The sequence below is a fragment of the Panicum virgatum genome, chromosome 9K (assembly GCF_016808335.1).
Source record: "Panicum virgatum strain AP13 chromosome 9K, P.virgatum_v5, whole genome shotgun sequence".
NCBI lineage: Eukaryota > Viridiplantae > Streptophyta > Magnoliopsida > Poales > Poaceae > Panicum > Panicum virgatum.
The window spans coordinates 52,780,152-52,795,745 of NC_053144.1; positions in this window are offsets into that span (position 1 = coordinate 52,780,152).

A 15,594-nucleotide genomic window follows, 5' to 3' on the forward strand; every position below is an offset into this window, starting at 1 on the left:
TCGGTAGTTGCTAACTATTTCAGCTCTAGGCTCTTCCGAACTTTGGTCCGGGGCTTCAGTTAGTTCAGCAGTGTTTACTTGAGATTCGAGATCACCTCCGTCAGACTCCGGAATCAGCTCGTACGTCCCGTCCGACAAAGTAGTCGTATCTATATGTAATGCAAGAACAATATTATAAACACACATGGGCAATCGTTTATAGAGTAGTTAAATAACAAATTTAACTACACAAGGCATCATGATCAACAGCACAAAAGAAGTTAACTAACTTCATAAAATGAGGGGTGGTGATTTCCTATACAATTAAGTCATGGTTTGTAAATAAATCAACAACTCAGAGTACAAATAGTAATAAATTCTACCAAAATTACACTAAACAGAACATGAACAAAGTAATCTACTCTGTAAAAATAATGCCAAAACATTTAACCATTTAGTCAGAATAATTCATTTACTCAGATAACATCTAGAACAAGCAAGAATTACACAGGTCAAACTAGAGAAGATCAGAAGCTCAAAATTTAACAAGAGATCTACACAGGGATGATCTAGCTACTGTGAATTTTTCATGATTTTATCTATACGAATTAATTCTGAGAAAATAAATAAAACAGACAACAGATTATCAAGATTTATTTTTAGCCCCTGATCTAGCCATGAACTAAGGCTCAAACTTCCTGGACAAGCTAATATATTCCAGATGAACACTCAGGAATATTTAGATGATTTATTAAGAACAGAAACTATTTACCATGATTAAAGTCTACTAAACAAAGATTAAATCAAATAAATAGCTACACAAGAGAACTGATCATGAAATTTTTATAGCAAAGCTAGTGTAACAAGAGTAAACTACCACAAAAATTTTATAGCCATACCAGCTTTCAAGCATCAGATAAGAAAAAGAGTAAATAACTAGTATTTATAAACCTAGTAACACAAATCAAAATCTACAGCAAAAACTTGCAACTAAAGCCTAACATATTATGGTTCTACTGCATAGAGCTCTTCAAGAGGATTCCAAAACATTAAGGTTTTCTATTTTACGAATTTTTGACGAATTGATCTAGAATTTCAAAGATCACAGCAAACTATTACAAACAAGTCCTTAAAGCACTATTCCCCTGAGTCACTGACATCGCAGAAAACCCCCTGGGGTTTTTCAAATTCAAACCCCGACGTCCTCGGGTCGGGTCAGAGGGGGAGCGCGGGTTTGACCGGCGGTTTCCCGGCGAGGGGCTCACCGGCGGCGAGGGTGGAGGGGTGTGGGAGCTTCACGGGTTCAAGGCGCACCTCTGGGTGCTTGGAATCGAGGCTAGGGTGGTCGGAGAGGGGGTGTCGACGGCGAGCGGCGGCTTGCGGGCTCGGAGCACGGCGGCTGGGTGGCTCCGGTGGTGTTTTGGGGAGGGGAAGTGGCCTGGGAGCTGTGCTAGGACGAGGCGACGCTAAAGGTGGGGGCTGTAGGGGTGGAGCGGGCCTGCAGTGGCGGCTCCGCGGCGGGGTGGAGCTCGCCGGGGTTCAAGCGGTGCGGCGGTGGTGTTCTGCGGCGTGGGAGCGAGGATAGAGCAAAGGGATGCACGAAATCGAGTCCTGGGATAGGTGTAGTGCTCGGGCGCTCGCTAGAAGAGGGCGGCGTGCTCTGCAGCGGCCGTTCCACGGCGGCGTCGCGGTGGCGGCCGTCGGGGCGGTTCTGGAAGCGGCGGGGGTGCGTGGCACGGCTGAGGAGCTCCAGCGCGAGGCTAGAGGGCGGTGGAGGAGGTCGTCCGCGACGCATGGGTGCCAGCGCACGGCGAAGTAATGGCCGGGAAAGCCGGGAAGGCGCCGGCGGGCGGCGCTGTCGGTGGCCGGCGACGGAAAGCAGAGCAGGGAGGTGGGAGATGGTGATAAGGGCCGATTTGTAATTACCAAAAATTCCAGGGACTAAACTGTAAACCAGTGATAACTTTTAAACCAAAGCTCAAATGGAAAAGTGCCCAACATGAAAGTTGTTCAACTTTTCAAGATCTACAACTTTGATGTTGTGCAAAAATTTATTTGACCAAAGATTCAAGAGCTAAAACTTCAAAACATTGAAGGGATTTTGAATTCTAGGAATTTTGTCTTTTTCAAAGCAAATTCACTTCAAATGTAGACTTAAAAGCAAAAATGGCTGCCATGCATTAAATGCACTGAAATTTTACAAAAACACCCTCCACAAAAGCTATATTCATATTTAACTATATAAAGGAGCTTGCATAAATTCATAATTGCACAGATAACCTTTCATAATTACAAAAAGATCCTTTTTATGTAATTCAAGCACATGATGCATAGCAAACCTACACAATTACTGTGCAGACACCTAATTAATTACTGTGCAGACACCTGGGGTGTTACAGCAACTTCTCGCGTAGGCCGGAGTATTCGGTCTTTGTGAGGGGACTTGGGCCGAGCATGGTGGACTACGTTGCCACCGTGTTCATCCCAAGACGCTTTGTTGAAGGGGTCACGGAAGCTCACAATATTTCAAATCATGGAACTTCAATTGAGATGGCAATCTAAGAAGTGGCGTACAAGGCTATGGCGATTCTCTGCCAAGAAGTGATCGAGTTGGAGCATCACCCATTCACTCTCATCCCAATTCAAGGACCATTGCAAGGTGTGAATGTGTTTGAGATGGGAATGGGAGGTGCTAGCTTGTATGAAAGACGTATGTCCGAGTTGGTGGCGGCACAAGACCGAAGCCTCCGTTGCATTCAAGCGGAGTTAAGGGAGACAAGATGGCGGTTCAATGAGTTGCAACGCACCATGGATATGTATGTTCGCATGGGCCGCGTGCCTCAAGATGTGTTGTATGGGCCCAATGATTACACCCCACATGAGGCGGCACCATTGGAGCTTCACTTTCCTTTAGTTCAAGGCATATATCTTCCTCAACATGTGGTGGGGCAAGCACGTATGTCCAATGGGCTGCATGTGCGCCGCTTTGCCCCCACAACTTTGACTAGAGAGATCATTTTTGGTGGTGAACATGCACCCCTCACTCACCCGGAGAACCCTGAAGACACCGGATCCCCTCAATATCACCTTCTTGATGACTTCCCACCATACTTCGCGAGAGGTCCCTATGGTCCCTTTTAAATATTTATGTAATCCTATGGCGGTTATGAGACTTCTCGAGTTATATAACTCGTTGTAATGTATCGCCTATTTTATGTAATTGAATAGTTAATTGGTGAGACCGTGTGAGACACTAGTTACCTATATTCCTATGTAATGTACTACTATATATTATCTATGTGGACCTCTGTTACGTTAGTTGTGTGCCGTGTTATTTATGCGTATGGTTGCTGTAAGGATCACCGGGGTGTCCGACCCTAGAGGGGGAGGGGGTGAATAGGGTCGCTAATCGCTTTCTATCCTAGGGCTCAATCTATTTGCATGAGATAAACCTAACACGTCCTACACATGCTAGTTATGACTAAGGTTTATCTATACTACTCTCTACTTACCCCTAAAAGACTTGCAACCTATAGCCAATCCTAATCAAACTAACTAGGAAAGTAAAGACACGCAAGAAAGAGTAAATGCGGAAACGTAATACGGTAAGTAAAGAGGTGAGGGAGAGAATATACAAAGTCCCGTGAAGACACCAAGATACACGATTTAACGTGGTTCGGTTAGGACACCAAGTCCCTCCCTACGTCCACGGCCACTTGTCCAACAAGAATAAGTGTGATGCCAAGTCTCTTCGCTTGATCACCGTCTTGCGTTCGCCACCAAGGCTTCCGGCAAGCAAAGGCTAAGTGGCACCAAGGCACCAAGTCACCAAGACAAGGCCACCGCCACCGTCTCTCTCAAAGCGTCACCAATGGCACCGTCTTCACTATTGGAGCTTCTCACCAAGAGGGGTCTCCTTCTCCGCACAAAGTATCGTTGCCGCTCCACACCAAGTCGGAGGGTCACACGACGAGTACACAAGATGCTTGCCACAGCAAGGCTTTCACTTAAGCTTACTCTCTCAAGAGCTAAGCCTAACCAATCATTAAGCACTCTCACAAGTGTGCTTAAGCCTATATGATGTACAATGAAGCTCTATGGTGGTTGGAGATGTTCTTCAAGTGTAGTAGACTTCTCTATCTCTTCAGCAACTCCAGCACACACCAAATGAGGTGTGGGGTGGGATATATATAGCCCAACCCCTCAAACTAGCCATTGGAGAAAAGCTGACAGAAAAAGCTCGTAACGCCGGTTAATCCGACGCTCCTCCAATAGCCATTGTCGGTTCAACCGGTGAATGTAATCTGCCCACTTGAGAAACTAGCCGTTAGTTGTACGGGCAATTAACCGACATACCGTCGGTTTAACCGATGAATGTAACTGTCCCATGATTCCTGAAAAATGAACTCTCTGGACAATTACACCGACGTTCACTTTGCCTTCATCGCCGGTTTAACCGGTGCCTGTAAAACTCCTGCTGCTTCTTCGGCCTCCAAATCCATTACACCGGTGAGTGTAAAACACCCAACACCGGTTAATCCGGTGCCAAACCCTAGATCACAGCTTCTGTGTTCATTGCACCGATGAGTGCAATTTGCTCATCATCGGTTTAACCGGTGATAGCAAATTGTTTTTGTTTTGATCTTTTCGACTTGGATTTCTTCACGGTCTCTTCAATTCTTGTCCTTTGGACCGAAGAGACCCGCGACGGGCGGCTCCCCCTCGACCCCCGTCCGCTAATCGGTTAGCGGAACCACCATAGGTGCGGCCCTTCGGGCCTAGCTACGCCTATCTTCTCTTTGTCATCACTTGAACCTAAAAGCCTGAGAATGGTCACCTTAACAATCATATTAGTCCAAGTGTTGTGTTGTCTATATCAATCACCAAAACATTATATTGAAATATGGCATGAGAGGCCATTTTCGCTACAGCTGCGACATGTCATCATTTATCATCACTCATGCATATTTCTTTTAAGAATATGGGGGTACTAGATATTTGATTATGGTTACTTTCTATGGGTGATCATTAGTGCTGTCCAAAATCCTTTAGTCTCATTGTTTCTTGATACATCCTATCTATGATGTCAAATTCTATTCTCACACATTTGTGGTTGATATCTTACATAGTTGTGCAATTTTCTTTGTGCAATTGTACTATATCAATTTTTCTTTCTCCCGGTCACTAACTTCCTTTGTGGTTGGCGGCAGGATGGTCAGAAACTCTAATGCCGGTGGTGAGATCCTTGTGGAAACCCTTGCACCCAACCCTTGTGGAGATCCTTAGAAGGTCGGAGGAGAGCCGACAAATGCAAAATCAGATTATGCAGGCCATTGTGCAACACTTTGGTGGGCAGGGACATGGTGGTCAACGCCATGGTCATTCTGCTTTCATGGCCACCGACCCTCCTATCTTTCGTGGATCAAAGGAGCCTTTGGATGCTGATTTTTGGCTGCGCGTCATAGAGCAAAAATTTGGTCTTATTCAGTGCAATGATCAAGAGAAGGTCAATTATGCGGCTCATCAACTTCGTGATGCCGCCGGAGCTTGGTGGCATGGATACATGGCACAAGTTGGTGAATGTCACCAAGTGACTTGGGCTGAATTTCGTGAGGCTTTTCGTTCATACCACATTCCCAAGAGTGTGCTCAACATTAAGAGGGATGAGTTCCGTAGGTTGCACCAAGGCAACAAGCCCGTGATGGAGTATATCAACACCTTCAACTATCTTGCCCAATATGCTTTGGAGGATATCAACACGGATGAGAAGAAGCAAGATCATTTCATGAATGGGTTGTCTTTGAAGCTCCAATCTCATCTCTCTACCACAGATTTTCGGGATTTCAATGACATGGTTAGCAAAGCGATCAAGGCTGAGTACAAGATGAATGCATTTGAAAACGAGAATCACAAGATTGATATGGAGAACCGCAAGCGGACTGCCTCTTCTTCAACCGGTGGTAACCCGCAACGCCCCCGCACGGGACTTCCTCCTCCACCCTGTGCACCGGGTTTTGGTGCTCCTCAACCCATGTGGATGGCAGGCCGTCCTCCGGCTCCCCAAGGTCAACTTCCTCGTGCTATGGGGCAGCCGGGAGGCGGTGGTGGAAATACCTCTCGTGGGCCATGCTTCAATTGTGGCGGGCAAGGCCACATCTCTCGTGAGTGTCCCTCTCCAAGAAAGGGTGGAGCTGGCAATACTCCAAATCCACCAACTCCTCCTCGCCAAGATGGGAGGAATGGTCAAAATTCCAAACGTGGCAAGTCGAATCATATCACGACGGAAGAAGCTAGTGAGAATATGCAAGTTCTTGTTGGTATGGTCTCTATCAATTCTAAACCCACTCGAGCATTATTTGATTCCGGTGCATCTCATTCCTTCATGAGTAAAAAGTTTGCCATAGAACATAATTTTTCTATCCGGGTAGTGCCTACTCCATTTATCATTGATGCTCCCGGAGCAACATTAGTATCTAAAGAAGTGGTCAATCTAGCTCAACTTGAAGTCTCGGGGCTGAATTTCATGGTAAATTTTGTGGTCATTGATCTAGAAGAATTGGATGTCATTATTGGGATCAATTGGATGACTAAACATGATGGGATTATTCGGTGCGATCCTCGCTCTATTGAACTTAGGCACCCTTCCGGAGTGCGAGTTAATCTTTATCTCCATGAGAAACTTGATTCTCAACATCATGCTCTTAATGCCACTATTTTGCTGGAGTTAGAGGCAATTCTGGTAGTGTGCGAATTTCCGGATGCATTTCCCGAGGAATTACCGGGGATACCTCCCGACCGGGAAGGTGAGTTTGTCATTGAGCTACTCCCTGGAACGGCCCCGGTTTCTAAAAGTCCCTATCATATGCCTCCCAATGAGCCAGCTGAATTGAAGAAACAATTGCAAATTCTTCTTGACAAGGGATTTATTCGTCCGAGCTCCTCACCTTGGGGGTGCCCGGTTCTATTTGTCTCAAAGAAAGATGGTAGTCTAAGGATGTGTGTGGACTATTGACCGTTGAATGAAGTGACCGTGAAGAACAAATATCCTCTTCCTAGGATTGACATTTTATTTGACCAATTAGTGGGTGCTAAATTCTTTTCCAAGATTGATCTTCGCTTGGGATATCATCAAATTAAAATTCGAGTGGAGGATATTCCCAAGACTGCTTTCTCTACTCGATATGGGCTTTATGAGTACACAATTATGTCATTTGGGTTAACCAATGCCCGGCATATTTCATGTATCTCATGAATTCTATTTTCTTTGAAGAGCTTGATGTCTTTGTGGTGATTTTCATCGATGACATTCATATCTTCTCCAAGACCGAGGAAGAGTATGCCGAGCATATTCGCATTGTTCTTCAAAAGCTCCGTGATCATCGTCTCTATGCCAAGTTTAGCAAGTGCGAGTTTTGGATCAAGGAAGTGGCTTTTCTTGGGCATATCCTTTCGGAGAATGGTGTGGCGGTGGATCCAAGCAAGGTGAAGGATGTGCTTGATTGGAAGCAACCCCAAAATGTTAGTGAGATCCGGAGTTTTCTTGGACTTGCGGGTTATTACCGTAGGTTCATTGAGAACTTCTCCAAGATTTCCAAGTCTATGACCGAGTTGACAAAGAAGGGTGTGGAATTCAAGTCAACTGATGCTTGTGAGAATGCATTTCAAACCCTTAAGACCAAGCTCACCACTGCTCCGGTTCTCGCTCAACCGGATATCACCAAGGGATTTGATGTATATTGTGATGCATCTAGAATCGGACTCGGTTGTATTCTTATGCAAGAAGGCCGAGTCATTGCTTATGCTTCACGCCAATTGAAGCGTCATGAAGAAAACTATTCTACCCATGATCTTGAACTTGCGGCCGTTGTTCATGATCTCAAATTATGGCGTCATTATCTTCTTGGAAATTCTTGCAATGTCTACACCGATCATCAAAGCCTCAAGTATATCTTCACTCAAACAGAGCTTAATATGAGGCAAAAAAGGTGGTTGGAATTGATCAAGGACTACAAACTAGAAGTTCACTATCATCCCGGTAAGGCCAATGTAGTTGCCGATGCCTTGAGCCAAAAAGTCCAATGCCATTGCTTGCGCACTCAATCCGGAGTCAACACTCTTTGTGAAGAATTCCGGAGGCTAAATCTCTATATGGTAGAGCATGAGTCACTCGCTTCTTTAGTTATCATTTCCAATCTCATTGATGAAATCAAGAAGGCTCAACTTGAAGACAAAGGCATGATGAAGCTTAGAGCTAGAATCAATGAGGACAAGCTCAAGTGTTTCCGGCTCGATGATCAAGGAATCCTTTGGTTTGGAAAATGTTTAGTAGTTCCCAAGAATTTTGAACTTAGAAAGAAAATTCTAGATGAAGCTCATGTGTCGGGTGCCACAATTAGGGACACCCTAATTGGGGTACTAAGACCACTTTTAAAAACACCAACTCCCGATAAGACGACTGAGCCCATAAAGGCACACGGCCTACTTCCCCTTCAGAGGAAAGGGAAGGACTCAAAGAAGCCCTGCATGCGGCCCATTCGCATCCCCCTCAAACCCGCGGGACGATCTCCGCCTCGCTCAAGGGTCCCTCTCAGACCCGCTGGGCAATCTCCGCCTCGCTCGAGGGTAGCGGATCTACCCTCGAGCGGGTGGCCAATCTCCGCCTCGCTCGAGGGTAGCGGATCTACCCTCGAGCGGGTGGCCAATCTCCGCCTCGCTCGAGGGTAGCGGATCTACCCTCGAGCGGGTGGCCAATCTCCGCCTCGCTCGAGGGTAGCGGATCTACCCTCAAGCGGGTGGCCAATTTCCGCCTCGCTCGAGGGTAGCGGATCTACCCTCGAGCGGGTGGCCAATCTACCCTCGAGCGGGTGACCAATCTCCGCCTCGCTCGAGGCCATCTCTCGGCACAAGGGACAAACGGCCCCGCCGCCCAACCGACCGCCGTATGAAGGCATTAAAGGCCGGCCACTCCACCACGGCCCAAACGACGGGCGGCGTCAGACTGCCACACCCGCAGTGGATGTGACCGGCGCCCCATTCACTGACCCCAGTCACCGCTCAGCCACCCCGGTCGCTGTAGCAACACTGTGGGGCATTCAACGCGGCACAAGACAAGTTGGCGCCGCCCCCGTTACTGTTCTGCCGACACCCACCATCTGGACCCATCTCCCTCTGGGAAAGGGGTCCGACGATGTCACATGTCCATCCGAGAGGGGCACTTAGCGCGCACGGGCGAGACCCCGGACCTCCCCTTTGTGGGGTCCGGGACTTCCACGCGCTCCCGGACCTTCTAGTGTGCAGGCCCGCACTCCGACCGGGGGGTCCGGGACTGTCCCACGCCATTACTATCACCCGGACATTGCAGGACAGCCGCCGCCATCTCCGCGGGACCAAGGACGAAATCCAGGACGACAGCGCCGCGCGCCGCCTTCCCACAGTACACTCCCTACAATGTTCGGCCACTGTACCCTGCGATTTAAGGGAAAACGACGACTTCCATACCCCCACTCATGTGCGCCGCCCTTCCTTGTGACTATAAAAGGAGGAGGTGGGCTTCCTTAGGCCGGGTTGGAATCGGGTTCTCTGATTTTCTCCTCGGAGAACTCTCAGCACTACTGAGCACTCATCTCAACCGACTCCACTTCTAGCGGAGACTTGGGAGCTTCTCTCCCTCTCTCGCCTCGCTTGTAACCCCTACTACAACCACCCCGGGTGCAAGATAATACAGTGCCCTCGCACACCCCCTTTGCTGGACGTACGGCCCCGAGGCCGGAACCAGGATAAAACTGTGTGTTACTGTGATTGCCTCTTGCATCACCATCTGGGACGAGGAAACACGCAGCATTTACTAGTTGGGATCCGGGCCCCCAGGTCGGAACACCGACAGTTGGCGCGCCAGGTAGGGGCACGCTGCGTGACATTTTCTCTCTTTTTCCCGTTTGGTCTCTAGGGATGGCGGGCACATCCAACCCATGCCCCATGGGTGTTTCGGATCCGCTCCCAGTGGGACGCGTGATCTCGTTTGGGAGTCTCGAGTTCAGAGCAACCGGCAACGGTTACCTCATGCAGCTCCTCTCCCCCGGACGCGACCCCGTCACTCCTACTCTACCAGCCCAGCGCGACAGGCGCTCGGGCCAACGTTCGCGACAAGCACGCGCGGAGCGGCGTCGCGCGGCAGGCCACAACTCCCCCACGTGGGTCGAGGCTGGCATATCGCAACTCAGCATCACGGCCAACGAGGCCACCGCATCGTTATCACATGCTCCGGCGTCGCCTGCGTCTCCACCGTCTTCTGCGGCGGCACCAGTGCTCCCTAGGGGGGGTTCGACCTCGCCATCACCCTTCCCTTTCGGGATGCGTAACGCTGCCGCCTGCGTCTTTTCGGTCTGCACTGACTTCACCAGGCGTGAGGATCTACTGGGTCACCATCTTCGGTCGATTCGCAGCCTCATCACGTCGTCTCCTGGCGAATCCTACCCTGAGGCGGCGAGCTCGATCGTCGACGACGTCGACTTCTTCATGAACAGCTTCACGGCCGAGGAGGCCGAGGACTACTTCGAGGTTCGCAACCCCGCCGCTCTTCGCTCGTTCCAGCTGGCGACGGCTTACTGCCTCACCTGCTCCGAAGACTCCAGCGAGGGGGATTTCGATCCTTCCCGGGAGTGCTTCATGGTGGACCTGGCGGACGAGCAGAACGACAACGCCCCAAGCAACGACGGGGACACCGAGGCGGACGCGCGGGCAAAGCAACCAGTAAACCCGCCTGCAGCCCCTTCCTCGTCAAGTTCAGCGGCGCGACAAGCCCAGCTGGCGCAGCTCAAAGAGCTTCAAGCCAAGCTCGACGAGCAGCGTCAACAAACTCAGGAGCTACGCGCCGCACTCGAGCAGCAGCATACCGTGCGTGTTGCACACGCCCAGACGGCGGGACGTGTTGCGCGGGAGCGCATCCTGGTCGACGACAACGTCGACAAAACTCCAGAACTGCAAACGGCCGGCGAAAAACTCGTCGCTGCGGCCTACCTACTTCAAGCTATGCCCGAGCCATCGACGCCTTCGGGCCGCAACCTGCGCCGTGAGGCACAGGAGCTCATCGAGCAAGCTGCTGTGCAGCAGGCCAAGAGTTCTGCATCTCGAATGCGCTCGGAGGCCCCGGAGCCGCCCGGCGGGACTGCGCATCAGGACCGCGAGGTTTCCGTGCACACGCCACCAGCACGGAGAGGCAAGGCAGCCGTAACACCCGGTGCGAAGGCACCTTCGGTGCACGAGCGCATCGGAAGAGTTCCCGTAAGGGAGCGAATCCGTGACGTTCGTGGGCACGCTGGCAACGGCGACGCCCGCAACGTCATCAACGGCCGGAGGTACACCCCTCAACGGGGTGGACGCTTCGATCCCGAGCACGACAGGGGCGAGTCACCGGAGCCTCCGGGCACCCGGGTGTTCAGCCGGGAGATCCGGACCGCGCCTTTTCCCCCGCGCTTCCGACAACCCAACACCCTCGTCAAATACTCGGGCGAGACTGATCCTGCAGTCTGGCTCAACGACTACCGCCTAGCGTGCCAGCTAGGCGGCGCGACGGAAGACACGGTCATCATCCGCAACCTTCCTCTTCATCTTGCTGATCTACAACTGGGCCGACTTGGTCCATATTTTCGTGGGCAATTTCCAGGGCACGTACGTGCGCCCTAGGAACTCCTGGGACCTCAAAGGGTGTCGCCAGAAGCCCCGCGAGTCCCTGCGTGACTACGTGCGACGCTTCTCCAAGCAGTGCACCGAGCTCCCCAGCGTCACCCACGTCGAGGTCATCAACGCTTTCCTCGAGGGTACGACGTGCAAGAACTTGGTGCATGAGCTTGCGAGAAGCCGACCCGTTAATACCAATGAGTTGTTCGACGCTGCCACCAACTACGCCGCCGGCGAGGAGGCAGTTGGTGCCATCTTCGACGACAAATCGAGCAAGCGCAAGGACGATGCACCCGCGGAGGGCAGCAACGTCAAGCTCAATGCCCCCGCCAAGAAACAGAAGCGGGGGAGGAAGGGAAAGAAGCCGGCCCCACCGAACCAGTGCGGGTCGGGGCAGGCAGAGGACTCCGAGGAGGCCTTCGCAGCCGCCCCAGACCGCAAAGGACCTCGAGGCACCCCTCGAGGCGGTGGTGGCCAGTTCGACAACATGCTTAAGAAGCCGTGCCCTTACCACAAGGGCCCGGTCAACCATACCCTCGAGCAGTGCGAGATGCTCAAGAAATACTACAACCGCGTCGCGCATCGCGACGAGGACAAGAAGAAGGATGCTAGCGACAAAGGTGGAGATGACGAGTTTCCCCCAGTGGAGAACGCCTTCTTCATCTTTGGAGGAACGACGAAGAATATGACTTCTCGGCAGCGCAAGCGTGAGCGCCGCGAAGTCTTTTCCGTCACCAAGGCCACGCTACGCCAAGTTCATGGCCGTCCCCAACTACACCTACCTCAAGCTCAAAATGCCGGGCCCAAGGGGCGTCATCACCATCGGCTCTTCGTTCGAGCACGCCTACGAGTGCGACGTCGAGTGCGTTGAGCGCGCGGAAGCTCAAGCGGAAGACGAGGCCCTCGCAGCCACCCTCGACAAAATGGCAAGCGAGGCCTTGGATTCCACGCACCGACATACCGGGAGCTTCGAACCCGCCGAGTGTATCAAGAAGGTGCCCCTCGACCCGAGCCACCCCGACGGCAAGGCGTTGCAGATCAGCGCCACCCTCGATGACAAATAGGAAGTGGTGCTCGTTGATTTCCTCGGCGCCAACGCAGATATCTTTGTGTGGAGCCCCTCGGACATGCCTGGCATACCGAGGGAGGTCGCTGAGCACTCTCTTGATGTCCGACCCAACTCCAAGCCGGTGAAGCAACGCCTACGACGCTTCGACGAGCTCAAGCGCCGGGCGATCGGCGAGGAGTTGCAGAAACTTCTGGCAGCCGGATTCATCAAAGAGGTATTCCATCCCGAGTGGCTCGCTAATCCAGTATTAGTAAAGAAAAAGAGTGGAAGCTGGAGGATGTGTGTGGATTACACTAGTCTAAATAAGACATGTCCGAAGGTTCCCTTTCCTTTGCCGCGGATCGATCAGATCGTAGACACTACGGCGGGATGCGAACTTCTATCCTTTCTTGATGCCTATTCCGGTTACCACCAAATCAAGATGAAAGAGTCCGACCAGCTCGCGACTTCTTTTATCACACCATTCGGCATGTACTGCTACGTTACGATGCCCTTTGGCCTCAGAAACGCCGGAGCTACCTATCAACGGTGTATGCTCCACGTTTTCGGAGACCAGCTCAGGCGGAGCATAGAGGCATATGTCGATGATATCGTTGTCAAAACCAGGAAGGCGGACGACCTGGTTGCTGATCTCAGGATCGCATTCGATTGCCTACGGGCCAAAGGGGTAAAACTTAACCCCGAGAAGTGCGTGTTCGGGGTGCCTCGAGGCATGCTCTTTGGCTTCATTGTCTCCCAGCGGGGCATCGAACCCAACCCTGACAAAGTCTCGGCCATCACTCGGATGGGACCGATCCGAGACCTAAAGGGGGTACAGAGGGTCATGGGATGCCTAGCGTCCCTTAGCCGTTTTATCTCACGTTTCGGCGAGAAATGCTTACCCTTGTATCGACTCTTGAGGAAAACCGAGCACTTCACGTGGACCCCCGAAGCTCAAGAAGCCCTCGAAAGGCTGAAGGCATCGCTCGCCCGTGCTCCCATTCTTACACCACCTACGGACGGCGAGCCCCTCTATCTATACGTAGCTGCGACGACCCAAGTGGTCAGCGCGGTGATCGTTGTTGAAAGACAAGAGGAGGGTCAGGCTCTACCCGTCCAGCGGCCAGTGTACTATATCAGCGAGGTGTTGTCTGAAACCAAGACACGCTATCCGCAGATTCAGAAGCTGCTCTACGCAGTAGTGTTGGCTCGACGCAAGCTGCGCCACTACTTCGAGGCCCACCCCGTCACCGTGGTCTCGTCTTTCCCCTTGGGAGAGATAGCCCGCAACCGGGAAGCTGAGGGCAGAATCGCCAAATGGTCCGTGGAGCTGATGGGAGAGACACTCACCTACGCCCCCCGCAAGGCAATCAAGTCCCAAATCTTGGCTGACTTCGTGGCTGAATGGACGGACATTCAGCTACCCCCATCACAAATCCGGGGCGAATGCTGGACTATGTACTTCGACGGGTCGGTAATGAAAACTGGTGCCGGTGCCGGCCTCCTCTTCATCTCACCTCTCGGAGAACACATGCGGTACGTGATCCGCTTGCATTTCCCTGCTTCGAATAATATGGCGGAGTATGAGGCCCTCCTCGGCGGCCTCCGCATCGCCATCGAGCTCGGTGTCAAATGCCTCGACGCGCGCGGTGACTCTCAGCTCGTCGTCGACCAAGTAATGAAGGAGTCTAGCTGTCACGACCCGAAGATGGAGGCGTACTGCAACGCAGTACGCCGCCTCGAGGACAAATTCGACGGCCTCGAGCTCAATCACGTCCCGCGCAAGTACAACGAGGACGCTGACGAACTGGCCAAGATAGCCTCGAGGCGGACCACCGTCCCCCCGAACATCTTCGCTCACGACATCTCCAGGCCCTCCGTCGAGTTCAAGCAACCGACGAAGTCAGGCCCCTCGTCCGCCGGGCCCTCCGGCGGGAACCCCCCGGCGGACGGGGTCGAGCCCATGGACACTGACTTCGGGACAACCTCCGCAGACAAGGTCGAAGCGATGGAAGTTGACGAGGCCCCCGCTTCGCAAGACTGGCGCGTTTAATACCTTGACTGGATGATTCGAGGGGTCCTACCCTCGGACCGCGCTCAGGCGCGACGCCTTGCCAGGCGGGCCAAGTCCTTCGTTCTAATCGACAACGAGCTACACAAGCGTAGCCCCTCGGGTGTCCTGCAACGTTGCATTCCCATCCCCGAGGGCAAGGAGCTGATCCGCGACATCCATGCTGGCATCTGCGGCCACCACGCCGCGCCACGCACCCTCGTGGGTAACGCGTTTCGGCAAGGCTTTTACTGGCCCACCGCGGTCACCGACGCCACCGACGTCGTGCGGACTTGTGAGGGATGCCAGTTCTACGCCCGAAAAACACACCTCCCGGCCCATGCCCTGCAGACGATCCCCATCACGTGGTCGTTTGCCATGTGGGGACTAGACCTCGTCGGTCCGCTGAAGAAGGCGCCCGGGGGCTTCACCCACTTGCTGGTGGCGGTCGACAAATTCTCCAAGTGGATCGAGGCTCGACCCATCGGCAAGATCAAATTCGAGCAAGCAGCTCTATTCTTCAACGACATCGTCTTCAGGTTCGGGGTCCCGAACTCGATCATCACCGACAACGGCACCCAGTTCACAGGCAAGAAGTTCTTGGCGTTCTGCGACAGCTTCCACATACGTGTGGACTGGTCAGCTGTGGCACACCCACAGACGTACGGGCAAGTGGAGCGTGCCAATGGCATGATCCTCCAAGGACTAAAGCCGAGGATCTTCAACAAGCTGAACAAGTTCGGCCGAAGGTGGCTCACAGAGCTACCCTCGGTCATCTGGAGCCTGAGGACGACCCCGAGCAGAGCTACGGGTTTCTCTCCGTTCTTCCTCGTCTATGGTG